The following is a 27,623-nucleotide window of genomic DNA, read 5'->3' on the forward strand; positions in this document are numbered from 1 at the left end:
AACAGTAACATCCAAAGACCAATGTCTGCAGCATAGGGCCACCTTTGGAAAGGTTGCGCTAACCAGACGTCCTGCGAGCCAGTGCCTAATTTGTGCTTGTTGTTTCCGGTGCTGAGCACCGGCACTTATTTTTGAGGGCCGGGGCTTATTCTTCTGCCTCAAGCATTTGCTGCGAGCAAAAGACACATATGGGAAAGATGGAGGAAGGGAAAAACGAAAAAGCGTCACAAAGGGAGAAAGCAGAAAGCTGCAAGAGTGAGCTGAAGGGACAGGGAGTGGTTGTAAATGGATTGAAGAGGCCCTAGATGGCTTCAGGATTACACCTCCTCAGTATTCTGTGTACCCACATTTAATTGCAGCAGCTGCATGTTTAAGAGGAGGGCTTTGGGCACCAGCACGTTTTTATTTACAAATTAAGCAAATGGCATGAGCAGAAAGAAATCAGAAATTATACGAAATTCACAAAACAGAGTAATTACACAGCTGTCAAAACAGGCAGGGTAATAACGAATTGTTATTTTTTCCTCACATCTTGATGCGTTTTATGCCAATCACACATCCTATTCTCTGTATCATTGTTGATTTTTTTGCCATATACTTTTCAATTTTTTGTCTTTTTTGCCTGATTTTCTTTTCAAGATGAACTACTTATTATGCCGACTTGCTGTCTTATTAAAAATAAAAAATAAAAAAAAAAGGAAAAAGGGGACACTTTGAGCAGAAGAGACATGTTACTGTCTTGTCTCTTCCTGCCACTTTGATGCTGTAGTGGGCAGCTGAGTGGGCCAACGACAGAAGATCACCCACCTCTACTACACATTGACTCTTGGGTTGCACAGGGGCAGTAAGGTAAGTCTACTGAAACAAGCATCTTTATCCACCTTTGGCCTGGATTATTTTGAGGTGCCACCTAGCAACAGAATTTGCAAACTCAAGTTGCACCTTACTGATGAGGTCAACAAACCTACAACACAACAAGAGATTCCATGTGTTCACGTCTAGAGAGGACGTGGCCTAGTTCGAACTGTCCTTTTAGAGTATTTCATCAAGGTCTGTAATGGCACAGATGAGCTAAACCATAATGGAATGAAATGTGCTCTGGGGAGTTACCTAGGGTTCTTTTCATAGCATTCAGCACTTCTTTGCTGCCAATGCCTACAGACTTTATTTGCGCAGCCCCTCACTTTCAAAATGTCCAGCCTGACAGACACTCTTCACGTTTGGAAAAAGGTGGGGGGGGGGGCTGTGGGCCCCCTTTTCCCATAAGGACGGCCACTTCTGTGTGATAAATTCCTTACAGGATTTAGAGAGGAAAGCAAGATATAGTATATGGTAACCCAGAGGCAATAACAAACAACTGATACATCCCACATGGTGTAAAGCAACACATTCGCCCAGCTCTGTCCCTGCTTCGGAAATCCCATATGGCAAGTATGAGTAGATTGTATATTCTAAGGAAGATGGATGTTACAAAGTGCCCTGACTTGCAGCTTCACTTGTTTTTTACCTTCATGAGATGTAAAGTTGGCAAAGGTAAAACAAATGAAACACCTTTAGAGATCCTTTGTGTTAGAGGAAAAAAGTTCCTGCTGCCTCACTGGGCTACTCAAGGCAATGGGGGCGCTTGTGTTGCATAGCAGTTGCAGCTCATCCCTGCAGTGACTTCCTGCCCCATGGCCGGAAGGTTTCACCCAGCCCAGCAAGGCTTCCAGGTCACTCAGCAAGTCTCCACCCCCAGCCACACAGCCCCAATGCACCATTGGTCCTGCACCCTTACTTTAAAGGAGCCACCCAATGTAGAGAAACAAATTGTCTCTTTGCCAAGTCCTGTATCACTAACAATCATCAACAGACATTCTAGAATGGTTGTTTAGCTCATGTTTTTAGACCTCTTGTGATATCTCTCACCTAATAGGCTATTTAGCTTGTGAGTGAAGAGGGCTCAGGACTGTAGCAGACACGGTCCTTTTAAAAAAAATGTTGAACGTTTCATGTACAGCTCCCTCCTTTTGACAGAGGCGTCCCTCAAACTTTAATGCATTTATGGGAACCACTGTGACAGCGGTTCCTGGAAATGCCAGAGATGTCTGCTAGGCTGGAGAACATCTCTGAATTTGGCGGGTGCAGTACCCTCACCATGGCAAGCGTAAATTACTCTGTCAATGCAACAACACATACTCTGTTCGCCAAAGTATAAATTAAACCCCTAGTTTTTCAAGTCCCAATCCACCACAGCAGTACACTTCTAAGCCCTCCAAGACCTCAAAGGAGGCACTTAGAGACTCAGAGCTTGTCAGACGAAGGCCAATAGCAGGGTCAAAGCCAGGCCCAGTCCCCACTGGGCAGCAAGGTACTTTTAGGCAAAGGCGTCTTGCAGCTTGTTGTCTTCTTGTAACTAAATACCTCAGCCAAATGACACTTGGAGTCCACCTCTTTGTCCTGGGTACACGAGGAAGCAATTCCAGTCCTTGAAGTCTCTTCTCAGATTACAGAGAGCAGACCTAGACTGCTCCAGATCTTCTGCAGGTCTAGAAAGTGTTCTAACATGGTGCCTGGAGGATCCCTGTTTATTCTTGCCATTAGCGTGTGAATGGGGTGACTCATCGCCCCTGCCTAATAAATGGGGTAAATGTTTCCGGAGCAAACTCTACCCACTTTATCAGTAGTTCCTGTCTGCCTGGCTGCACACAGCCCCAAATTACCATGTGTCAGGCCATTTTCAAGACAGTGAAAGTGTTCAGCCACATTATATTTTGGCTCGAGAGCTGTGGTGCATGTGGGGGACTGTATTATAATATTCCTAGTGACTTTCCACATCTAACACTAAAATCCAGTTTGGAGCAGGTAAAGCACCCACAACAACCCAGAGACAGAAGTCTGGTAGGAATAAAATCAGGGTCCTTCACCACCCAGACAGTGGATTTACCAGTACTGTCTCATCATTCCGTTCTCTTCCTTACAAGCACAGCCCAAGTCTTATATGTGAACCCAGCAGATCAGTCAAGCATGATTTGAAACTATGCTGTCAAAAGGAGGAACACAGCCCCCACCCTGCATATTCTTTAAAGATCAGAGGAGTCATCTTTGCCCGTTCAGGTCAGCCTTTTTTTTGCTTCTGGGAAGCATTTCATACAGTTTCCACACAGATTGAAGGCTGATCATTGGCTGGGAGCTGGCAGAGGCTTATGTTAATTAGTCTTATGACAGTTCCGGCAGGTAAAGGTTAACTTTCTGAAAGTTCCTTTCCCTTAACATTTATTAAAAATCTGACTTCACCATTCCATTGGATTTTTAATTCAGTATTCAATATAGTTATTTCAGAACTTTTCTAGCTGGTCCATTTCCCGAGTTAGCATTTTGCAGTATTTTAATCTGCATTCTTGTCTTCTACATAGGACAGCTAGGCCTGCCAAGGTGAAAATAGCTTTTTGGGCCTTTTCATCCTTAGAGACATGGTAATATTAATTTCCTACATGTCACACATTTATATACCTTCTACCCTACCTTGTAGGCTAAAAGGTGTACATAGGGGTGATTTACTAATATTTAAAAGGAAGGTTTTCAACTGTCAAAAAATGACTATTTCGATAGGTAGAGCTGCAGGGTTATACTGCAGCTGTAGGGCTACCCAGAGTTTGCCTGGAACCATGTTTGCATTGCTGCTGTAGTGGATGGAACAATAGGTGATGCAGTCTACTAGTGGCATTTACATTCCAGGCCCTGGAAATATGATACCTTCAAAAACAGTTGGAATGTGAACACTACTTCTTCCTATGAAGGGTACATTGTTGGGGCGGGAATATCTAATGCACAGTTTGACAATAGTGCATCTCTGGGTAAACCACCTTTGTGACTCTACGGTATGATTATATTTTTGTGGCACCTTGTGTGCGACAAACATGTGTGTGCACTGAGGCTCGGGTCTACCGAATGGTACAGAGTTGGGTTGCAAAGGCACAGCAACAATGCCTTCTCTGGACACGGGACTACCATCCTTTTGCCTGCTGACAGGAGCTTGGCAGTGTTGGCAACTTATTTCTGAATCATAGATGCAGTGCAGGCCTTTTCCTGTCTCCTGTTCTGGCAAGTGGTGTGTTGGCCTCATCTCAGAAGCTCCAAGTTTTTATCTGGATCTTTTTGTTACATTCTGTATGCACGGCTAGTACTTGTGTGTGATAATAGATGGATTGCAGTGTGAGCCAGTGGAGTGTGTGGACTGTGTAAATATTTGTCAAGTGAATCCATTTTGGATTGTCACTGATTACATGCAATACAAGATGAAGATTGGAGGCAGGCAGCTATACTCACATTGTGTATTACTAGAATTCCTCAGCCTTTTGTGAAACAACAGACTGACGTATGTGAGGATGGAGACAGATCCCTCTGGAAATGCAAAATGACCATTTTGTGGGGTCCTTCTTTATGCCCATTCTTGCAGTGTCTCCATCAGTGTAGATGGAGAGCATTGGGAGGTAGGACATTTGTTTCTATTGTAGGACAGCACGAACATTTAGGGCTGGCCTGCCTTCTGTTCATCCCCAAGGTGCCATTCCTCCTCAGGCTTGAGGCCAACACTCCTCTTGCTGTTTGTATTTTGGGTGCTCTCCTTAGAGATAGCCCTCTTCTTCTGAACCTCCTCCTGAAGACTTTGTTTGATCTTGAGAGGTGCGAGACACAAAGTAAGGTGACCGCATCGAATCAGAGCAGAAGACCATGTCTGGAAAAGTAGTATTAGATAAAGATGGACCCAGGCATAAATGGTTACAGGATTCACTGACCAGTGATGCAGAGTGTCAGGAAAACATCTACCATCCAAACCTAGTGTTGCTGACAGACAGTCTCCTAGAGATAGGGGGACATCTCCTGAGGATATCTGCAACTACTTTTATGGAGAAGAGCTATGGGTTTTCTGTGGAAAGGAGCCTGCCTGGTAGCTGGGAGAGAAGTTTGTAGGATAACCTTGCAGGAGGAATTCTGCCCTGAGTAAAGCTACAGTGGCCTGAGGAAGGCAGGAGAAAGCAGATTGAACTTCACATGAGCCGTCTAACCTCCGCCTATGTCGTTGATGCTCCCTGAACCCGAAGAAGCACTTAGCCACTAGAGTGCCGGAAGGGGCAATTCTGTGACCTTTAAGCCCAAAGTCATGCAATGAGGCGATGGCTCTTGGGACCAGTTCTAGTCTCTCTACAGACTCCCTTGAACGTACCAAGGGACCTGTAGGTATGTTCTCCACCTTCATTTGGGTGGTGGGTTTTCTTTGGACCAGAACTGTATTTGAACCTGTGACCACTTTCCCAGTATAATCGTGATGGTGGAAAACATATGGCAGGTCCATTTGCACCATTTTTGTTTTTTTGTGTAATGAGTAATGCACTCACTTTTGTGAAACAAATGTCCTTGTTTTGTATTTTAGAGCACAGAGGGGAAAAAAAGTGTTTCACCATTTAAATGTGAGGGCCATGACTGTTTTTATCAAAATCGTTGTGTTCCTTTTGAAGTAGGTTAATTAGTGTAGGAAGTTCTATTATTTTGTTATGGACTAAGACTTCTTACTCAAAATCTCAAAATTACAAACATAAAATGAATTGTAAACAATGTGTCAGATGTGTTTATATGTTTCGTTATTTTCTCACAATTTGTTTAGTCCAATTCTTCCCTTGTCCAAGTATCTTTCTGCAATATGGACTGTAGACAAAGAGTTTGTTTTATTCTGTTTTACACAAGTGGTGAAATAGTGCTCGGATTATTGCTGTTATTTCACCTGTGCAAAGTATACCATAGTTCCTAGAAACATGCATGCGCGCTAGGCGTGGATTTGATGCTAAGTGAATGCGAACAAGCTGAAAAGGAAACAACTGTCTCTCATATGTGGTGAAATAGCAAGATGGGTTTATCCCACGCTACCCACATTACTGAGCATAAACCTGAAAGGGGCACTGAAAGGAGCACTCCAAATCTTTAAGTTGTTTATGTAGGCTATATATTGAGTCGCCTGTGATCTTTGCAGAGGCCACGCCTCCTGTTCACCCTCCGTTGCTCTCTAGCTAGGGCAGTGCTTAATTTGTAAATAAAAACGTGCCGCTGCCCAAAGCCCTCCTCTTAAACGCGCGTCTGCTGCATTTTAATGTGAGAGCACAGAATACTAAGGCAGTGTAATCCTGAAGCCATCTGAGGCCTCTTCAATCCATTTACAGCCACTCCCTACCACTTCAGCTCACTCTGTCAGTTTTCTGCTTTCTCCCTTTGTGACGCTCTTTCGTTTTTCTCTTCCTCCGTCTTTCCGATATGTGTCGCAGTAAATGCTTGAAGCAGAAGTAAAAGTGCCGAACCTCAGAAATAAGTGGGGGTGCTCAGCACCAGAATCAATAAGCACAAATTAAGCACTGAGCTAAGGTCAACACATACACATACATACATACAAGGCATGGGTAAGAGGCATGGGAAGGCTCTTAACCCTTTGTCCAGCCCATGATCAACATGCAGGGCCACTGGAGTTCTGAGATTGTCCAGCATTTTTTGCATAATTATGTATTTATCACATTTTCCACATAGTCCACCATCTGCTGCGTAATTTGCCGATTTTAACAAAAACAATTGATTCTAGCTCAAACGGTTCAAAAGTTACTAAACAGTGAATTAACACATGTTGTTGCACATTAAAAGGCCCTTTCCAAAGCTTGACTGGTCGCCTTCCTTGTTGCTTACCTCTATATTTGCGTGTGAAACTAGAACAAATGAGGTGCGGCCAATGCCCAGACAGTGTTAAGTGTAAAAATTACAAAATAATGAAGTAATACTATCATAAAATGTGTCAAATGTGCAGCATCACGGCATATAATTTAGCTTTTTGTGCCGTACAATTTACTCAACCCTGTCACATAATTGTCCCCCCCACCAAGCCGTATTATTCCAGTGGCCCGTGCAAATGGGAAAACTGTATGGTATGTGCAAAGATGTATCACTCAAGGATCATAGAAATCAAATATACGATTACCCACATTTTGGGTGAATGTTTAGTGTTACATAGCTAGCATACACTTGTGACGCGGGGGGCAGCAGCCCAGATGTGAATTATTTGCTTAGAAAGCAGGAGGAGATGCGCTGGACATCTTGGTGTCGGTATCTTACAAGCTCCAGACACCATCTTGTACCCGGAAAGCTTCTAAGGCAGGGATACTCAAAGTACGGCCCGGGGACCGCATGGGGCCCTCTTGACCTCTAATTGTGGCCCCCTGGTTAATGGCAGCACTGGGCTGCTCTAAACATGACAAAGCAGGAACATTCAGAAAACCGTGAAATGCACATAATTTATTTACAGGTTAACTAAAGTAACAGGAAAGAAGCAAACATGGTGTCCTAGCCAACTTATCTTTGGGAACACCTTTAGTTTTAAAGACATCTTGCACTAAACATGTAGAGACATGATAAACTTCTCTGCAAACTTCAAAAAAGTGTGCTTTATGAACATGCATGAGCGTTTTTCCTTTGTATATCAGGTTATGTCCCTGTATTGAGAGACATTTATTAGCAGTGATATTTTTCAAACATGATCTTGGAAACAATCATCCTGTCCACATTCGGAAATCAATGGCATTAGTAAAAGAAGAGTCATTTGTCAGGTTCACCTTGTGCATAGTCTTGGTTGTTATCTAACTGGAACAACATTATTGTTTATTAAATAAACCACAAGAGAAGGTATTGTACAGCACACACCCTGAACTCCTCTATTTCAAGGACTCTCATGTGACAATGAATAAAAATGAGGCAAAGTAAAATTAATTAATTGCCTAGGATCACACAATTTGGTCAAGTTGGAAGCCAGGACAGATACCAGGTTTTCTGGTTTCACATTTTGCATTCAGCCATCAGACGAGTCTCTCTTTTCCTCTCCTGCTTCACATGAGAAGTTTATGCTTTGACTTTAATTCTTGGTGCATGATAATAGCGCATTGGTGGCAGGCAGAAGTAACGCAAAGGCTCAGTTTGTTGTCTGCATCTGCTTCGCATCCCCCCACTCCCACCTTTTATCACCCGACCCCTTCCTTTCTGGTTTAGGTGCGGCCCTCGGGCAAGCCACAGAGAGTTCTTTGTGGCCCCCGAGGAAATGTTTGTGAGTACCCATGTTCTAAGGAGACCATCTCTACTAAGGAATTGTCACTGCTTAACGACAGCAGTAGGGAAAGGGGTGGGACACTTTTGTGTTCTGTGGCTCAGAAGGGAGTAGGGGGATGGGAAGGCTGCCTTAACATGATCAGAGCCTGGGTATCATCAGAGCACTGTCATAAGAGCAGTGTCATAACCAGATCCCTCAAACCCCGGTATAACATTAGAAATTATACAATCACAGCTGGGGGTTTGGTGGTAAAGATGGGTGCAGGGGAAGTGAAGCATTTGCATCTAGTAGTGGAATTGCACAGTGAGAAACCAGAAAACCAGAGCTTAATCCCGGCTTCCCCACTTTACCAAACTATGTGATCCTAGCCAATTGTTTTATTTCACTTCCTATCCTTTTTCTTCATTATCATAGATAGGAGGCCCTCCAAAAACATAACTTCAGGATGGTGCTGTGCAAGGTTAGGAGGGTCGCATGCGGGCCTCTGGGCGCTTTTTTAATTCAGAAAGTTCGCTGGAGTTCCTTGACAACGCTTCCTCTAGTCATCAATAGGCCTCCACGTTTTTGCATCCAACAGAGGCCCATGTGTGCCAGTCAATGAGTGGTTATCAGGGGTCGCCATTTTGCGCCTTCAGAACAAAGGCCCATTTGTGCGCAGGGTGACAGGCCCACGGAACAAGGTATCAAGGCGGAGCCCACGTGCCCGGAGCCAAGGCTTGGGCGCTTGGCACGGGCCCTGGTTATCACCCCACGGGTACTCGACTCCCCCCTCAGCTTGGGTTGGCAGCGGCGGCGGTTTCGTTCACCTGTTGGCGCGGGCTTGGCTCTGATTGGCTGGAATATAAACAGAGCAGGGCAGAGAGTGGCATGTGCCCCAACTGGTTTGGCCTGCGTGCCCCGCGACAGGTGAACTCTTCTTTTCATGCAAACGACGCCAGAGCTTGGGTTTCAGTTTTATTCTGACATATTTATGGGATGTTGAAACCGCACAATGCAGGCGGGGGAGGGAAGGCTGATATCTGATACAGACGATGTTTTATTACACGGTAATTTTCCATTCATTCTGGTTCGAGTGATTGCGAAAACGAACCTGCTGTTAATTACTCTTTCAAGACCCAACATATTTATTGGCTATTTTTTCTATATCTTTGTTTAAGGGCCTGATTTAAAGTTTGGCAGACAGGTACTCTGTCACGAACGTGACAGATATCGCGACCTCTTATTACACGTGTATTATGTCTTAAAGTAATACCTTAATGCACTTGTAATAAGGCAGAAGGGATATAAACCAGTGGTCGAAGTGCATTAAAAAGTTTGGGAACTGTGGGCCAGATGTACGAAATACTTATTTTGCATTTCCTAAATAGCGACTCCTTAGAAATTGCTATTTAGGAAATGCAAAATTATATGTATAAAAATAATGATTCCCTAATAGTGACTCCTACAGTGTAGGAATTGCTATTAGGAAATCGCTATTTAGGGAACATCAAACCATTCATTCTCATGGGCCTGAAGGCCAGATTTGAATGGTTCAGCATTTCCTAATTAGGAAATCACAAATTAGGAAATGGTAAAGCAAGGGTGACGTTCAGCCTAAGGCCCCCCCTTGCTGCACACCGAATAAAAGTGGTGCACATGTAAATCACTCTAAAAAAAAAACATTTTCGGGTGCTTTTTTTCAATTGCAGATGGTTACCACCGACTTGAAGTCGGTGGTAAATGCATTTCCTAAATGCTCATTTTCCATTTTGGAAATGATTTGTATATGTGCAAGAAATCACAAATGGGAAATCCCTATTTGAGATTTCTTAATTAGGGAATTGTAAAATGTGATTTCTACCATGCATTTTGCGATCCCCTAAAGGCCTTTGTACATAAAAAAGGCTGTTTTGCATTTCTTAACGGGCCAAATTTCGATTCAGCCTGTTAAGAAATGCAAAAGGCCTTTGTACATCCGGCCCGGTGATCCTGAGTGCCAAGGGGTCGGGATCAGTCAACATGGAGGTCCAATCAAAGGCGTGGCTAAAAAAGAACAAGATATTCTATATTTTGTTTGCCTTTCACCGTCAGGAGACTGCATATAAAATAACACACACCTTAAATGAAAGATAAATGCATGTTAAACTAATCAGTGTGAAATACACTATTACAGCATAAAATAGGATGCAACAAAATGTGCAAAAACATTTAAGTTTAAGACAAAAAATGTACTTCCAAAATATCGATTTTAGTAATATTCTGGCTGTAGCTAGTAAAAACATTTTTTATAACGTACACTGCCATTGAAAGATTGCCGAAGCCGCGGGCGCCATCATACCGCCAGTGCTGGCGGTATGATTGCAGCACCATTAGGAGTTTTCCGCTGGGCCAGTGGACGAAAACAGCGTTTCCACCCGCTGGCCCAGCGGAAAACATACCACAACATTGATGCCAGCTCATAATCAAGCCAGCGGCAATGTTGAGGTACGTCGGGTGCAGCAGCACCCGTCGCACATTTCACAATGGGGCTGTGCATGGGGGCCCCTGCACTGCCCATGCCAACTGCATGGGCAGTGCAGGGGCCTCAGGCGCCCCCCGATGCCCCCTTTCTGTCAGCCTTTCCATGGCGGTCTTTACCACCATGGAGAGGCTGGTGCATGGGGACTCGTAATGCCCTGGCGGCTTACGACCGCTGGAACCGCCAGGCTGCAGGATAGCTGCAGCCTGGCGGTGTCGGCGGTATGACCGTGGTGGATCAGCCAGGGTCATAATGGGGCAGTCGGCCTAAGTCTTTGTCATCATGAAGCTTCAGGTGACTCCATTAATTAAAGCCAATACTGCTTCCAAGCACCCTTTACAGTCACAGATTAACCAACTGCTTAGAGTTACATTTCTTTCATGCAACAGGCACCCTGGCAAGAAGGCTTGCTTATGGTTTATCTCTCTGTACCTCCCTTGGTTTCACAGTACAGGAGATGCTCTCCCTTCCACTTCACCTCAGGCATCTTAGCTGCCGGAATGAACCGTCCAGGACAGTTGTCTTTCAACAAAAAGGAGGCAAACTATTTTGGTTAAATTAAAAAAGTATGGGCATATCGTCCACCTAGACCTCTGTGCCTGGCTCTAAATCACGACTTGAGTTAGGGTTTGGTGGACAAGCACTCCATCACTTCAGATCATTCCACTATCTCACCTGCAGAACTACTCCTCAGGTGTGCTCTCTGCTTTGAATTAGTCCTTCTGTTGAGGATTTCTTGCATACTCAATATAAGAGAGGGATGTGCCCTGTCTTATCTTACGCCTAAATAGTAGAAAGTTTTTGTCTTACTTACCAGGTTACGTTTTTTTAGGCCCCAGTTATGAGTGATCAGAAAATATGTGTGAAAATTCCGGTAGGCTGGAATTTACAACACTGTCTGGTATATTGATTAATATTTCCACATATTACTGGATAAATTACAAGTTCAGTTCAGACTACCTCTGTGGACCCAGATTTAGCAGACAGAATTCTGCATGGAATTCCTATTTCCGTTTGTCTTAACGCACACCTTTACCACCTGCGCTGAGCAGCTGGTAAATATGTATGAGGATGTTGGTGATGGGTGGGGCGTGGATGGAGGAGGTGGAGAATTCTGGTAGGGAAGAGGAGGATGTTGCTTGGCACAGGGAGCATTACATGCTTCCCCTGACATGACAGAGTATCAGGCAGGGGATGGTGACCTGGGCCAGACTGCACTGCACCCATTTTGTCTCCTGGGTTTTCCAGCCAGAAATATTGGGTCCTGTGCTCCCGCAGCTGGAAAATCTGGGTAAAGGAACAGCTCCCCATTTGTAATATTTTCACCTGGGAATTTCTCTCGGCACAATTTATAACGCAGCAGACCTTTGGATGGCTGCTTCTGTGATACAGGTCATGCTGGTGCCCATGTAGCGCTGATGCAATCCCAAGGGGTATTTCCTCATTTGCATGAGGCTTTGGAGGTCTAAAGGTAACCAGGAGATGTCAAGCCAAAGTCCTAAACCTGAACTTTCAACTTGAACTTTGCAGGTTTCCTAACTGGTGTCACTGAACCTTCAGCACAGCTGTGGTAAAGTTAGATTGAAACAATGGGTACCAAACATGTGACTATGGACAATGAGTCTTTTGGGAACAGTGCTTTTAGGTGGGGGGGGGGGCAGACTTACCCTTTCGGGCAGGGGTATAGGTTACCACTGGTGTTGCAGGTGCACTGTCACCAAGGCCCAGAGGCCTGAGAGGCCATTGAACCCTGATAATTGCTGAATTTTACTACCCCTAACAATGGTCAAATGGGCCAATTACCGTGCTTGCACCAGGGCCCATGGCATCCTTGCTATACTACTGGGCATGTATGATGTAGTAGTAGATAGATCCACAGCAGTGCTTGATCGAATACTTGCAAAACACTGGCACCCTGGCAGATAAGTAAACTAGTCCATAATTTTTGCCCGTTATGACACTCTAGACAGGGATCAACCTTATGCAAGTCAGAGTTGGTCATGGCCAGTAGACACTGCCTACACGTTAGCAGTAAACCACGCTGGGAGCATGTCACCTATCATTTCATCATTCACTGCAGCACCGCAATGTGACATTGTGTATTGTTTGTAAGGGACAGGCCAGGATTGTCACTTCTTCATGGTGGAAAGAGTTCCCAAGTCCAGGTCTGCGTACTCCAAAGGACAACAGATAAGTACACACATAATGCAGGTAATACATGTATTTGAACATTACCTTACACCATATACGTGTATTCACTCACATAACACTCTCACTCACCATGTCATACATTCTCAGGTCTCCACATATACATAATTAGATGATGCCCGCTGTTATATGACACATAACCATACTGCTTACACTACATCCAGGACCAATGTGAGATTGTACCAGGTGCTATTCCACCATTTTACAGTTTATCACATTGGTCCTGACACAGGCTACTTGTGTCAGTTAAAACTGACGCAGCCCCTCTAAATTTTGATGTATCTCTGAAGTTGCATCAGTTCCGAGGCCAACGTCAGTGATGTGCCACTTTTGGGGCTGATTTATTACTGCAAAGTTCCCACAGATGCATCAGAATTTCTGTTGCACCTTGGGTCCTTGCCCCACGGTGCCCCATATTGTAAATATGGCGCTTCCATGGTGTCGTTACAGATTCCTGTGCATCGGAAGTATTTTTGATGCATCGCTGCCGCAACACAGCGATGGGTCATTTCTTGTAAACAAGCCCCTCTGTGTTTAGCCTCTTCAGTAAAACTGTTGCTAACAACTCTGGATGAAGGTCAGTAACTGTAGTATCCAGAGAGAGAGTGCTCATTGTGGCCATTCACGATGTCATGTGCACAGACACCTGTCAAGGACAGGAGAGGTTGGATATGAGATGCCCAGGAGATGCTTGAAGACATTGATGGTGGCTAGTCTAGACCTGTAGGAGAAGATGCTTTGATTGAAAGTGGGTCACAATAGTTCTGTGCTCATCTATATTTGTCCAATCACCAGGTTACCTTGTCCTCGAAACACTTCCTGAAAAACCATTGATTGTCCACCGTCAGGCACATATTGACTGCTGGGACATCTTGTGAAAATGTCCCTCTGGTGTCGAGCCTGCAGACAGCACCTAGAAAGCTATCTTCCAGGTGGTGAATGGCACTCCCCAGGTGACTAGTGAAAAGGTGCGTCTGTTTGCTTGTGTTGTTAGATCTGGCTGAGTTTTGTTTGTGACACTGTAACCATCAAGCATTTCTAATACTTATTTGGTAGTAGCAACCGCCCAACCGCCCAACCTCCCAACTTCAACAAAAATCTCACTGTGTGAGGAGGGGGCGGGGCCTTGGGACAGGTTGGGCCTCGTGCTGAGAGGTACCTAAAAGACACTTTTGCCCCCACCCTGGCCCCACGCCTACTCTAAAAAAAACAAAAAAAAACAAAAGCTTACTGAGTCTGTTGCTGATGTCCTGTGCTGATTACACACCCATTAATGGACTTCAGCAGTTGAAAGCCTCGAAAAACAAGCTGAAAACCACTGGTACAATGGGTTTCAACTTGGTTTCCCTGCCAGCGTGTGATTTTGACTCCTCATCGAGTGACGGAATGATGGAAGCCGATATTGTGTGTCACACGGCGGCACCGTGTGAGTTGGCGGGTCTGCATCGGAATTTTATGTAGAGGTCATACTGTCACATCCCATAGGGAAATGGGCAAACAAGACACCGCCAGCAGTCCTTATCAACTTACAAAACTCAGTTCTTCAGAGAGTACGCTCAGCGATACAATAAAAGCATAGTGGTCAACAGGAGAGGATGTTAATATAGTGTATAGATAGCTGTTAACTGGCCTCATGTCCGGAAGGTGACTTTCAACAGCACCAGGAGTGGGAGGAGTTGTTATATAATGCTTAATCCTGCAAAACTAGAACTACACGTGCCAGCATCTTTGCTGGTGTTGGCTGAAAAATCAAAGGCATGGCTTGCTATACGTGTTCAGTTGACAACTCTTCTGTTAGTTTCACAGTCGCGGTATACTGCGAATGGCTTTTCTCAATGTTTAAGACTCATTGATCTTTATCCAGATCAATATATGATTTGCATGTAGGGTTACCACCTGACCGGTTTTCTAGCTATAACCACCAATATTTTAATGTACCGCCAGTACAAAAAAAGGCAGCATTACCATAAGCCGGTATATTTAGCTTTTATCTGTACATACTTCAATCATCAAATAAAAACAGAAAGCATTTTTAAATGTGTTCTAGAGCTGCATTAATCATCCCGCCGAATAATTAAAGGAAACAAAAGTAGAAAAGTAAGTTTATAAATAAATATTTAAGATTTTTTTTTAATTCTTGTTTATTATCATTACCGGGCCTTTGCAGACTCTTAAAGCAACAAGTGGCCGGTATTTTTCTTTTGGAAAGGTGGCAACCCCATTTGCAGGTATGAAAATAACCTTCAATAACTGAAATAGAAAATGGACTTGTATCAAACTCCAGTTCCCAACCAACAGTAAACATCGCAGCCATCTTGAAACTGGCCTTTCCCATATAATGCCTTAATTATCTCTTGCAAGCTGTTCAATACACCTTCTGCATCTCAGGGGGAAGACTACTGCCGTATAAATCAGCTGGTTTTGTGAAGCAGGCATTCATGGGTGATGTCTCAATACAGATTGATATATGTTTTAACACATCCAATTTTTATAGAAATAGCTGTGTGAATCCACAGAGGGAAGGGTATGAGGCTACTTGCTTGCCAGGGCTAGTGGAAGAGACATCATGCACTCTTTCATATACAGTGATATCACAGGATTGACACCTTGTGACTCGCTCTGACATGTCCAGAGGCCAAGACAAAGTCAAGCAGTGGAAAATATGGCCTATAGCAGTGGTTCCCAACCTCTGGTCCGGGGACCCCCGTGGGTCGGCGAAGCCTCCTTAGGGGGTCCGTGACTGCTTAGAAAATTAAGCAATTTTAACAGATTAGGTCCCAGCAGTCAATGGAGGGGGTCCCTGGATTCTAATAATGATTCAATGGGGGTCCCCGGGTTCCAGTAATGATAAAGTGGGGGTCCACAGAAGTCAAAAGGTTGGGAACCACTGGCCTATAGGCTTGTAGATCCGTTTGCAAATTCTGTTTCTGCTTCAAGACGGCGAAGACCCGGGATATCAAGGGTTGAGCGAGACAGCTTGTCTGGGAACCACCTGATACCTTGAGGCATTTTAAGGCATGGGCAGAGTGGGCCCCCACCTTCCAAAGGGGTCTCTGGAAAAGTACAATTTTTCTCTATTTTACATGTTTGTTTCACTATCTCAGCCTTTAACATATGATTCAATGTTGTTTGCCTTCATGGGGCTTGAAGTAGCACAAAACGGGTAAGAAAATATAAAGTTGTTCCCAACAGGGGCCCTCAAAATATTTTTTGCCTGGGGCCACCGAATTCCTTAAGACAACACTGCCCTGGCATCCGCAAATCGAGGCGGAGTGCCTGTAGGACATGAAGCCCGCTGACCGAGGTGAAAAGGGAACCTATTCTATGATCTGAGTTTACCAACTATGTTTCACAGAATCAAGATGGATGAATGGAACTTTCAAAACATAAAGTATATTTATGTCAACGGATAATTCCCTACGATGCAAATTTACCATGATTGTAAATTTAGGGATGGAGAAAGGAAGCTTTTGCATGCAAAATGGAGAAGACTTTCACGTCTTAGACACGCTTGTAAAACGACTTTTGTCAAAGAGACGGTAAGTTCCTAGAAAATGTGTCCAGGAGAATACATTTCTTCAGAGGGAAAAATATTGTGCATGTAGAGAAAAAAGTTTCATGTGCAAATTTGCATTTCTGGAAATACCAAATTGTGGAAAATCCAAATAAGTACATTTAAAAAATTGGAATACTCGTGGTAATCTACAACTGTTAAATATTTCATGCTATTTGGAGTCTTTTTGAATCTCAGAAAAGTCCAAAATCTACACCACTTTTAGGAGAAAGCCTGCAGGAGATGGTTGTTGGTGTCTGATGGTGTGTATTGGTTTTAGTTAATAACTTAAATTAACAGGCATATTTCCATTTGTTTTTTTGCCTTGGTAGAAAAGCAGTCAAATCTTGAAAATCCCACATGCATCAGCCGAATTCAGTACAAAATGTGTTAACTGGACTTTAAACCAGGCAGGCGTGCCAGGGGGCATTGGCATTCCAATCCTGGAACATAGACTGGGTGTCTCCACTCATACCTTCTTTTAGGATGTGCACCAGTTTTGAAGTGGCAAGAGAAATGTTGTAGCACGTCTACATCCAAATTCTTAATAACAGCGTTCTTTGTGTAAAACTCATAACATCTCACAGTTCGCCTGGGTGCTCAGCAGATGATGTAAGCAGCCATGCCCAGGAGTCCCAGGTCAGGGATGGAGTCCACTAATGCACAGTAAACAAGTTGCCAGCACTCCAACTTTCAAGTACTGATGGTGGCAATACAACTGACAATGGCAATTAAAGAACAATAAATGTTCTTATGATATAGTCATGTTATTTTTCTAGCCCTGATGAAGTCAACGGTGAACACACACTGTGACGAAACACGTGTTGGCTGGCTCAACTTTTACCATTTAAAGAAACAAATAAACAGAAGAACTAAACATATACCACTGCAATACTGTTGTCTTTTAGGATGTTTTATCTTAACTTGAGCACGTGTTCCTTGGCTGGCATTGTCCTACTTGATGCTTCTGTCTTTTCTTTTTTAAACCCTGCAAAGACATACTTATTGCTTGAAAAGAAAGACAAGTAGAGCCTCTTCATGCTATTTTTTGAAGGTGCAGAGAGGCTTTTAACGTGTGCATCGAGGTTGAGGTGGGACCATACAGGGCTAGTGAGCAGAGTATGTAACTCTTTTTAATAAAAATGTGACTGGTGTTTACATTTAAGACTGTTGAAGCCGAGGGCGTGCTTTATAGTTTTGCACTGTGAATTTTTCATCCAGCATGTGGATGGCCTTGCAGCCTCCAGATGCAGTGCTTAATTTGTAAATAAAAACGTGCCGGTGTCCAAAGCTCTCCTCTGAAACACGCGGCTGCTGCAATTAAATGCGCGAGCACAGAATACTGAGGCAGTGTAATCCTAGAGCCATCTCGGGCCTCTTTAATTCATTTACAGCCACTCCCTGCCCCTTCAGCTCACTCTTACAGCTTTCTGCTTTACCCTTTGATATGCTTTTTCGTTTTTCTCTTCCGCCGTCTTTCCCACATGTCTTTTGCTCGCAGTAAATGCTTGAGGTAGAAAAATAAATGCCGGCCTTCAAAAATAAGTGCTGATGCCCCATGCCAGAGACCACCGGCTCAAATTAAGTACTGTCCAGATGGCAGTAGAAGATCCTCAATATTAAGACTTGGCTACCATGCCAGCAGATGTGTCCCAACCAAAGTGGATGCATCTGCTAGTGGTGGCACCAAAGTGGCTGCATCTGCAGTGGGAGGAGCCCATGGAAACAATGTGCTGGAAAATTCAAAACATGTCCACCAGTTCCAGCATAGCTGGGCACTAGGGATGAAGTCCCAAAGTAAGGGTACTCTGTCATGGCTCACACAATAGCCTCTTCCAAAACACTGTAGGGAGTATATCTCCTTGCTTGTTAAGGGCATTCTACTTACATGTCCCTGCTTGTCCACTACCATTTTCATGGTGGTCTTTCATGGAATTATTTCTGCCAGACATGGTGAATGACCAGTCATTCTATATTTAGTGGCAACTGTGGACCTCAGTGGACCCTGAGGTGTCTCGACTGGTGGCAGCCTGCCACCCAGGGTGCATCCAGTGGGAGAGGTATATCACCGAAGATAAGGACGCGAAAGCCACTATTCTTTGGCAGACTTTCTTTTACGTCCCTCCTGTAAATTATGCTTTAATATTTTTAATCCCTATTTTAGACTTCAGACAACATTTTGCAGTAGCCCCTGGTCAAAAGGAATTGCACTTGTACAGCTCTTGCAGTAAGTAAAGGGACAGATTTACTAATATGTCTTGTAATACAGAGCAGCAGTGGCGGCGGTAATTTTAGGAGGGAAGGGGTGGGCGGGAAGCACACTCACACTCATTCATTCACACACGCACGCACGTCCATTCACAACACTCATCAACATTCAAACGTACACGCATGCACCAAACTTTCATTTAAAAAACACACACACACTTACCTTCACCTCAAAGGTCCCAGGAGGGTTGGGACTGCTGCCTTCCCTCTCTGGCTGACCTTAGGTCAGCCAATGAGGGAAAGCAGCAGTCCCAACTTCGTCATAGAGTGAGATGGGGTCAGTGAGAGTTCTGACCCTACCCCACTCTGTGACGAGGTGTCACTGATTGACACTCCCCTGGGCGCTTCAGGGCTTAACCTGAAGTGCCCAGGTCGAAGCCAATCGGTGACGCTTTCCTCGTCACCGAGGGGGAGGGCCTCGAGGCACCTTTGCTGAGCCGAGGAGGTCACGCCCATAGGAGCTGTGACCTCTTCAGCCCAGAAAAGTTCAGCTCAGGGAGCCAGGAGTCTGCGCAAATCGCGCATGTCTTTGCTCAGTCTGACAGACACTCTTCTTAAAGGGCTAAAGGTGGGAGGGCGTGGCCCCTCCGCCCTAAAGGACGGGACGCGGCTGCAGACCAGCATCCAGAGATACTGTGCTTCTTTGCATGAAAGGAGAGAGGAGGACTGCACCAAATCTACTAGGATACAGCGCTTCTGGTCTCTTCCCAAGCTCAGAGCACTTTCAGGCTGCCTAGCACCACGCACACACCTTGGCACCATGGTGCAAAGCGGTAGGTATGATATCTATCATAGGAGGTGTACAGAAAGGGTACGCTTCCAGTACAAAATAAATGTCCAGACATACTTTAACGCTTTTCCAACTTTATATTTGTGGTGTACTCTGCAGTACACATGCAAAGTTTGAAAAGTTAAGAGAAAAAAAATCTTCTTCTTTGCGCATATCTCAAAGATGCATTTTTGTGGCCCAAAGTAATGTCTACAAATGCTAGTAGATACAGTTTTGTGTCAAATAGCATGAGTGGTAGCATGGGAAATCCAGTGTACCACCTTTAGAACTCCCCTTTGAAGCAAAGTAACACAAAATAGAATAGCACAAATTGCTGTTTGTGTTATTTTTAAACAACTTTCCAGGCAAAAAAAAAGTTTTGTGGTGAAAAGTAAATAGTTTAGCAAGGCTTTTGCGTCAGTTTGCATCACTTTTTGTAGGTGTGCATCTGTGCAAAGCCTTGATAAATATGTCCCAATGTATGTCTTAGTTCTGGATTTCGATGGCACATATTGTGACGTTTGTGGATGTCTCTGTCCCCAGCATCTATGGGTTTTGGCAAAGAAAAAGTGAGGCCGGATTACAGTGGTGTGGAAAGGTGGATCTGAGAGGCGCTCCCTAGCCTGCCAGTATTAAAGGTCTGCCAGTGTGGATAAGGTGCGCCTGCCACCTGCAGAACAAAGGAGCCCTGTGACGGTGCCAGAAGGTTGGTGGCAGCTGGCAAGCGACCTTTGAACAGTGGGCATGTGTGCCCTGGTGATAATGCCTTTCAAGGTATACCAGTGTGGGACTGCATCCGGCCTGGTCCCAGCTGACTGTACATTGCAATCCTCCTAGGCCAGCTTGGAAGTGAACAGGCACAGTGGTGTGGGCGAGGGAGGGGGGATGACTGTCCATGAAACAGGCGGTCCTATTGTTTCTTTGAGCTTAGAGGTTGTAGATTTCCTTGCCCGAGGGAATGAAAGTGCTCCACAGATGGACAGGAGATAAAAGACCACCTGGCACACATCTGGTTTCTCGTGTACCTGCAGCACCTAGTCCCCAGACCTTGCTTAGATTCGGTCATGAATAGGACGTTCCCTGTTTTGTGATAGAAGAACTGTTCCAGCATCATTGGCTTCCCTTCCTCTATTAGGATGGAGATGAAGGCTGAAAGAATTGACTGTGGTGTTTTCTGGCTTGACCACGAGTCCGCAGTAGGGCTGCGGAAAATATTGTTGGGACCCATCGCCCGTGGAATAACGGCATGTAAAGCATGGCAGGTTCCCACTGAATGCCCTGCCTTTCTGGCACATCTAGGACATTTCAGTGCACATCTAGGACATTTCCGACCAGTTCTGATGTGTGTGCACCTCCTTTTGGTTTATATTGATGGCACCCACGTTTAGTGGAGTCATTTCCTTCATGCCACGTGTGCACAGTGAAATTGCCATGTATTTAGGTGTTATTGATATAGCACTTACCTAGGCAAAAGGCAGCAAGGCACTGAATCACTGTTTGTCTCCACAAAGGTGGCTCCGTGTATGTAAGTGGCAGCCCTGGCTGAAGTTCCTCAGGCGTTGTGGCGTTGCCACCAACACACCGGTGGCTGGAACACCTGCCAGTATGTCTTATAACGAGGCCCTTAGGCACCCAATTATTATAGCACTGCCAGAAGTAGGTTCAAGTTGTGGACCAGCCAATTTGCTTTAGCTCAGGGTGCACTACTCAGAAGCTGCCCAATATGAGCTCCATTCCAAGTTTGCCACCTCAGCGTGATGAAGTGCTTGAACATAGCCTGTTATTCCTCATTCTCATGTGTGCCAACAGCATGTGTACTATTTGTGTACAGCCACTATTTGCTTCCTTGATTTGGTCCTTTTTGGAAGCAAATAGGGCTTTGATTCAAGCGCGGGATTTGGGGGGGGTCCCATCATGATCATGTCAGGATGGATCATTTAGACCCTCTTGGATGGCCTACTGGTGCATCGGGGTGATGGAGACCCAACCACTCTTTTGGGGGATCCCCACGAACCTTGAGGGAATTTTTGTGTGATAAAGATAGCCTTCCTAGCTACCTTTTCAGTTTTCTTTTCTCAATACCAAAAATAACTGGCCCAACCTGCAGGGATTTTTCTCCTTTGAAAGTACAGGTCATTCTAAATTTTCTCTGCCTGTCGTGGAGGCCTCAGACAGGGAAAACCAACGACGTCCTTCCCTCAACAGAATGGGACGACAGTCGCTGTAACCTGATGTTCCTGTGTCAGAGGAGCATCCTGGCCAGAGGTTTATACAGGTAGAACCAGTGAAGGCTCTGCCAGACCAACCTGTCACTTACCCCAACACAAAATTGAGCGGGGTAACTACGAGTCTTGCGGAGCCGTAGGACTGCTGATTTATGATGTTCCTCACACTTGGCCAAACTCAAGATCATGTCTTTTAGAAATCTTTTGGGCACAGATTATGGATCTCCGAAGAAAACTGCTGCATCAGTGCTGAAATAGGTCTTCTAGGGGATGAGTACCTACCCACATGCCTTTACCCAACCAAAGTGGACCTCTCCTACTTGTAGCAGATGTACTCCTGCGAAACAGTGGAGGGCACATCCTCACAGAGGTGGAAGAGCTTCTGTCTTATTTGGATGCCCATTTCATACGAAGAGTGCGTGACTAGGGCTATCGATGCTGAAGACCAGCCCCACTGCTTTACATCGACTTCCAGGAATTTTGCTCTTCTTTTACCACAAGGACCTATGTAATATTTAATATTGCAACAGCACACATGCATGCAGAAAATACTTTATGTATGTGCCATTAAGAACCATACCTGGGGCCCGAGAAGCATGCCTCGCTTTTTCAAGAGGGGTAGATGGAGTCCGAGCTGTTGAGCTTGGCCACCAAGGATGATACTTTCCTGCCACATGATGTCCCATGAACAGAAGCCAAGAAGTCATGGCTCAACCTTCTCCACAATCCCCAAATGTAAAAGGTTTCTTGGGCTGCTACGCCAGGCAAGGGGCCTTGCACCGAAGATTGAGAAGGGGGTTCGGGCCCCAAGCATTGAGACTTTGCCCCGTGACATAGGCTCGGAGTAGAGAACAAGGGAAAGTTGTCAGGTGGTGATATACTACTTCTCTCGGCAGCAGTAGAAATGATTTCCTGCTACTGCAAAGAGGTGCTACCAATGCTGCCCCCCCCTTTGAAACAGTGATCTCTGCACTTGACATAAAATTGACATGAAGTTGCTGCAATTCAAGCACATTCACAACATTGGACACGCCTTCGAAAATGTCCAAGCCATTCCTAGTTTTGTATGGTATTGACCGGGGTCTCAGTGCCGCAGGACTCTGATTCTGCCGTGACCCAGATCAATCCAGGACGCTGGTCATGCCTTTACAATTACAGAAGCTCAGATATTTGATTGCTCGGGTTGCATGTGTCTTCTTAGTTCAGCTCATGTTCTTTTTAGGCGCCATGAATCGTCCACACCGTGATTTCTGGGATGTCACACATTTCATAGAGGATAAACTACCACCCTTGAGCCAGCGTAGGTATCTCTCTCTCTCCTTCTCCCTTTCTCTTTGTCTCTCTTCCAAGACTTAACTGGATCTTGTGACAACACCAAGAAGGGTCCTTGTACCTAGCATTAGGAAGCACTGACAAGCACTGGTTAGATCAATTTTCTCGCCTACTTTTCAAAAAACATTTCAGCCTTGGTTTTCTTCTCTCAATGCCAGAGATATCTCCATGTCATTATACGTGTTATATTGCAACAACCGCCTAGAAACCCTATGGGTTGAAGCAGCCCTCAATTATTTAACACAACACAGCTTGACATGACATAGTATAAATTAAAAAGCAAGGGCTCTGAATCAGGTTTTGGTCATGGCAGGGGTTGCATTATGTCAAGTTTATTTTGTAATGGGGAGTTTAGTACTGCCAGGGATCTGGTAAGAGCAAGACCCTCATTATGGTGGGGCTCTGATTAGGGTATAGTTTTATAATTATGCTGTGTCACTGCTTTTGGCAATTCTTTGGGCATTGCAGGGATCTCAGCATGCCAGCTCTTAGTTATGCCCAGGATCCATTCATCTCAGGATGCTAAGCATATCATGGCTCTTATTATGTCCACAGGCTTCCTATAAAGCCCTGTATAAGAGACTCTACCCTCAAATGAGCTCTCCTTTTCCTGATGAATCAGTATCAAAGCATCTTTCAACCAATTATTTGAGGTTTTCTACATTGGATGTCTAACACCCAGAGCGATAGAAGGCCCATTTTAGAGTTTGGCGGGTGGAGTACTCCTTTGCAAACGTGATGGAACACTGTGCTCACCAAATCCTCGGTCCACCCACCTCATTTACAGATGGATGGACCTAAAGTATTCCATCGATGTTGCCCCTGTTGGCTCCATCGATGGAATACTACCTCTGCCAGGCCGAGGGAGTAGGGGCCATTGGAGGAAAGGCATTACACTGTCTGTCGGATTTACAGCAATGCCTTTTTTCCCGTAAAACAGTGCCAGAAAGGATATGGCAGTGAAGGACAGGGTCAAAAGCAAGAAATGACCTTCACACCCTGGCAAAAATCTCCCAGGGGGTAGGTCCATTTTTTTTTTATTCTTCAAAAACAAACTCTTACTTTGAAAAGTTTAATAGTGGGCCATCACGGCTCCATGCATTAAACATTTCCTACATTGACAGGAATCGCCATGACTGCGGTAGCTTTCAATGTAGAGAGACGTCCGTGGGGCCAGCGGACATCTCAAAATTTGGCAGGTGGAAGTCCCTTGAGATGGCAGATGTAATGTAATGGCCGTCCGGATGGGATAAACTCTTTCCACCAAACCCTATCTTGACCTCAGATTCTTCAGTCCCTCCACAGAGGCATGTTTGGTACTCTCAGCACATATTTCTATGACATTTCAATGTCCTCTGCATTATTCAGCACATATTGTTTATGCTACATTATGTTGCATGTTCAAAGCATAATAATGATAAGAATGTATCAAACCCCTGTTGTATTACAAACGTGTCCTTTTCCCAAATTATTTTTAAATACCTTTATTATTGGATGATGCACATTCTAAGACCATGTTTGAAATTTGCCAAAGTATTATGTATAAATTATACATTATATGAGCCTGATTCACAAATGTATACTTATACTAAAAGTTTAAGTTTAGAACAAAAGTCTAACCTTAGAACAAAAGTATAACTTTACTATAAGTACAGTTGGACTTTAGGTCTAAACTTAGACTTTTGGTCTAAACTTAGACTTTTGGTTTAAGTTTACCTTTGTGAATCAGGCCCATAATCTCTTGATTACTGTAAATCAAGCTTACCAGTGTGCGATATGATCAACCTATAATACCACCAAAAATATCTTTTTTAGAGAACATATTTTCTATTTAGAAGCACAATGCACCATTCAGTAACATATTTTTCTGATAAAAACAGGGCATCCAAATCAACTGGTAAGTAAACATATCAATCACATTTCTACTTATTACTAGACATTGCGTAGTAAATCAATCAAAGTAACAGTAATCAAACAATTTTCTTCAGTTCTTCTATTTTGCCACAGATTGACTTTTGTTTGTTTAGTCAGGGATAATCTATGCTGCAGATGTCTGTTTACTAAATACACACCAGTGGACATTGTTCTTTGAGTTCTGATAAAGGCTCTTGTAAATAACACAGCAGAGCTAAAACATCACTGACACGACAGGAAGACATGGATGTTTATAACTATTAATAAATATTCTTATGTGAAAGCTGGCAATAATTTACAGACTTACACATCAATGGAGCACTACACACTTTTCAAGATTTGTTTTTGTGGACATATCGCTTACAATTATATTTAGTACTTTTGTCTTACCTTTCATTAATATACAAGAGTCTTTGTTGTTTTAATCACCCATCAAAGCAGTTTAATAATACCAATTTACGGTTGTAGAAGGTATCACTGATTAAACTATAAAATTAAATTATAATGGTTTTCAAACATAAATATGACGTTTCTACACAATTAGCTAGAATGTTTTATAGTTTACCTATTAAGAAAATAAATAATTATCATTGTACGCTAAAAAGGATTTAAATGCTAACAATGTTGCCGGTTGTTTGATGATGCCCAGTATGTGATCATGTCAAAACTCTGAGTAAGCTACACAAGTCCTTATGCCAAGGCTCTTCCAGGTCATGTGGTTGAGTAGCTAAACTGCTGACAATGGAGCAGAGTTTGGAGACCTACTTTGGCTTCTCTATTTCACCACATTCTGTGGTCCTGAACAGCTCACTTTTTTATGTACTCTATTGATTCAGGGCAACAATCCAAGGAGCTTTAAAGGTGCTTTTAACTGTTCACATTTTCAAATATGAACTGCTAGGGAATGTGACCAAATTGTCTAGTTGAATATCAGGAATGAAGGTATATTTGTACAGTAATTTAGTTTTAAGGAGTTTTAAAGTCAGTCACATAAGCAGAAGTCATAGGGGAAACAAAAGCATGTTCCATAGTATGTGTACAGTTAGATGAAGAAACAAAATGTAGAAAGTGACTAGAGTGGCTGCAGGACACAAGAAGAAAAAGAGCGGTGTAACTTGTGCATGGTGGCGGATAGGGTGATCAATAAAGTGGTGAACTACCTAAAACACGATACAGAGGAAAATAACTTAAAGCTGGAAGAAAACTGAATAATAACAATGATGGACAAAGTCCAAAGGAAATGAAAAGAAAACTGGCCAAACAGAATACAAACAGATGACTCAGAAAATGAAAAGATGGCTGTTGAAAGAGCACATGAACAGGAGGAATGGAAGACGACCGTACAACAAAAAGAAAACATAAAATGGAATGTTAAGCTCTGACAGCATTTGAGTTTGAAGAAGGAAGTTTGAGGAGAATGTAAGAGGAGATGGTATGAATTTTATTTTGTAACACTGCAGACAACAGGATCTTTTATCGACAAAAAGCTATTAGATGAGGGCAGTCATTCACATTGATATACTGGATTTGAGACAACAGGAGTAGACTAGATCGTCAAAGAATGACAAGAAAGAGTGCTTGACATGAAAGTAGAAGTACGGTAGGTAAGGATGAAATTTACCTGTGTTCTTAGAGGACTATGTAGAAATTGCGATTCCATCTAGATTTCTGCCACAGGTAAAGAAAACCCTGATTATGAATGGGATTATGCTATAAAAAAGAATCATGAACAGAGACAAACATTACAGGAAATCTTCCACAACCAAATGTAATTGCAAAGTAAAGTTTAGAAGAATCAGTGCAAGCAAGTCTTTAATTAGCATTGAGATCAAAGGGCTAATTTAATTGTTGGTGAGGAATTGAGAATAATTTTATTATGGTTTGGATTAGTGTTAGTGTAAGTGTTATATTTGATTGAGGATTTAGAAATAGTGTAAGTTTTAGAGTTTGATTTAAAGTTATGGACAGGGTTCCAACTAAAGAAAGTGAAAGAATGATATTTAGGGATAGGTTTAAAATATGAGATTGAATTAGCCTTAGACCAGTGCTTCGGTTAGAGTAATTTTAGGTAATATGGTAAGAATCACAGTTAAGAGAGACCTTGCATGAGGGTAAGGTGATAGAAGGGGTTAGGCATTGCTCTAGGTTTGTTAGATCTGTGTTGTAGGTGCATTGAACACATGGATCTGTTTTTCCATTTTTAATAGGGGTGTTTTATTTCCCAGCTCAAAAGTACTAAAACTATTAGCCTGTTAAAGTTACTTCTGCCAAGACTATGACCTTTCACTTACATATTGAGCTCCACAGTATGCACACAGCTGAGTGTCCACAGCATGCACATAGTACTGAGCTACCTCACTGGCATTTGGACACGTCATAATGGACAGAACAAGCAAACTTGGCATGCAGTTGTACTTGTAGTCTTCAATAAACTGACAACGCAGTTTGTATTTTGCCATTGTGCTCGTGTTTTATACCCTATAAAAGAAATAGGTTGGATCTCATTCAATGAACTGGGATGAAAATTCCTTAACTGTCTTGCATTTCTCTTTCTTGGGGCTATTGAGATGTTCTTTTTGGCCAACCAATAACAAAATAGTGGATTGTCATTGTTGGATTTGGTTCCTTCTACCGGGTCATCCCAAACGTTTTGCTTCACCCTCCTGTTTTCTGAATGCGTTTTGTTGGCTTCTAGGACCCTGTGCACTTTATCACTGCTAATTACTATCATTGGCAGTTTAAAA

The 27,623-nt window shown here is 43.6% G+C and overlaps 1 protein-coding gene across 1 annotated transcript in view; it reads right to left on the reverse strand.

Annotated features, from left to right (window-relative positions):
* The window catches only part of EHF (ETS homologous factor), a 93,425-nt gene that overhangs the window by 52,435 nt on the left and 13,367 nt on the right, over window positions 1-27,623 (reverse strand). The window lies entirely within an intron of this gene.

This window comes from Pleurodeles waltl, chromosome 3_1, assembly GCF_031143425.1.
Source record: "Pleurodeles waltl isolate 20211129_DDA chromosome 3_1, aPleWal1.hap1.20221129, whole genome shotgun sequence".
Lineage (NCBI taxonomy): Eukaryota > Metazoa > Chordata > Amphibia > Caudata > Salamandridae > Pleurodeles > Pleurodeles waltl.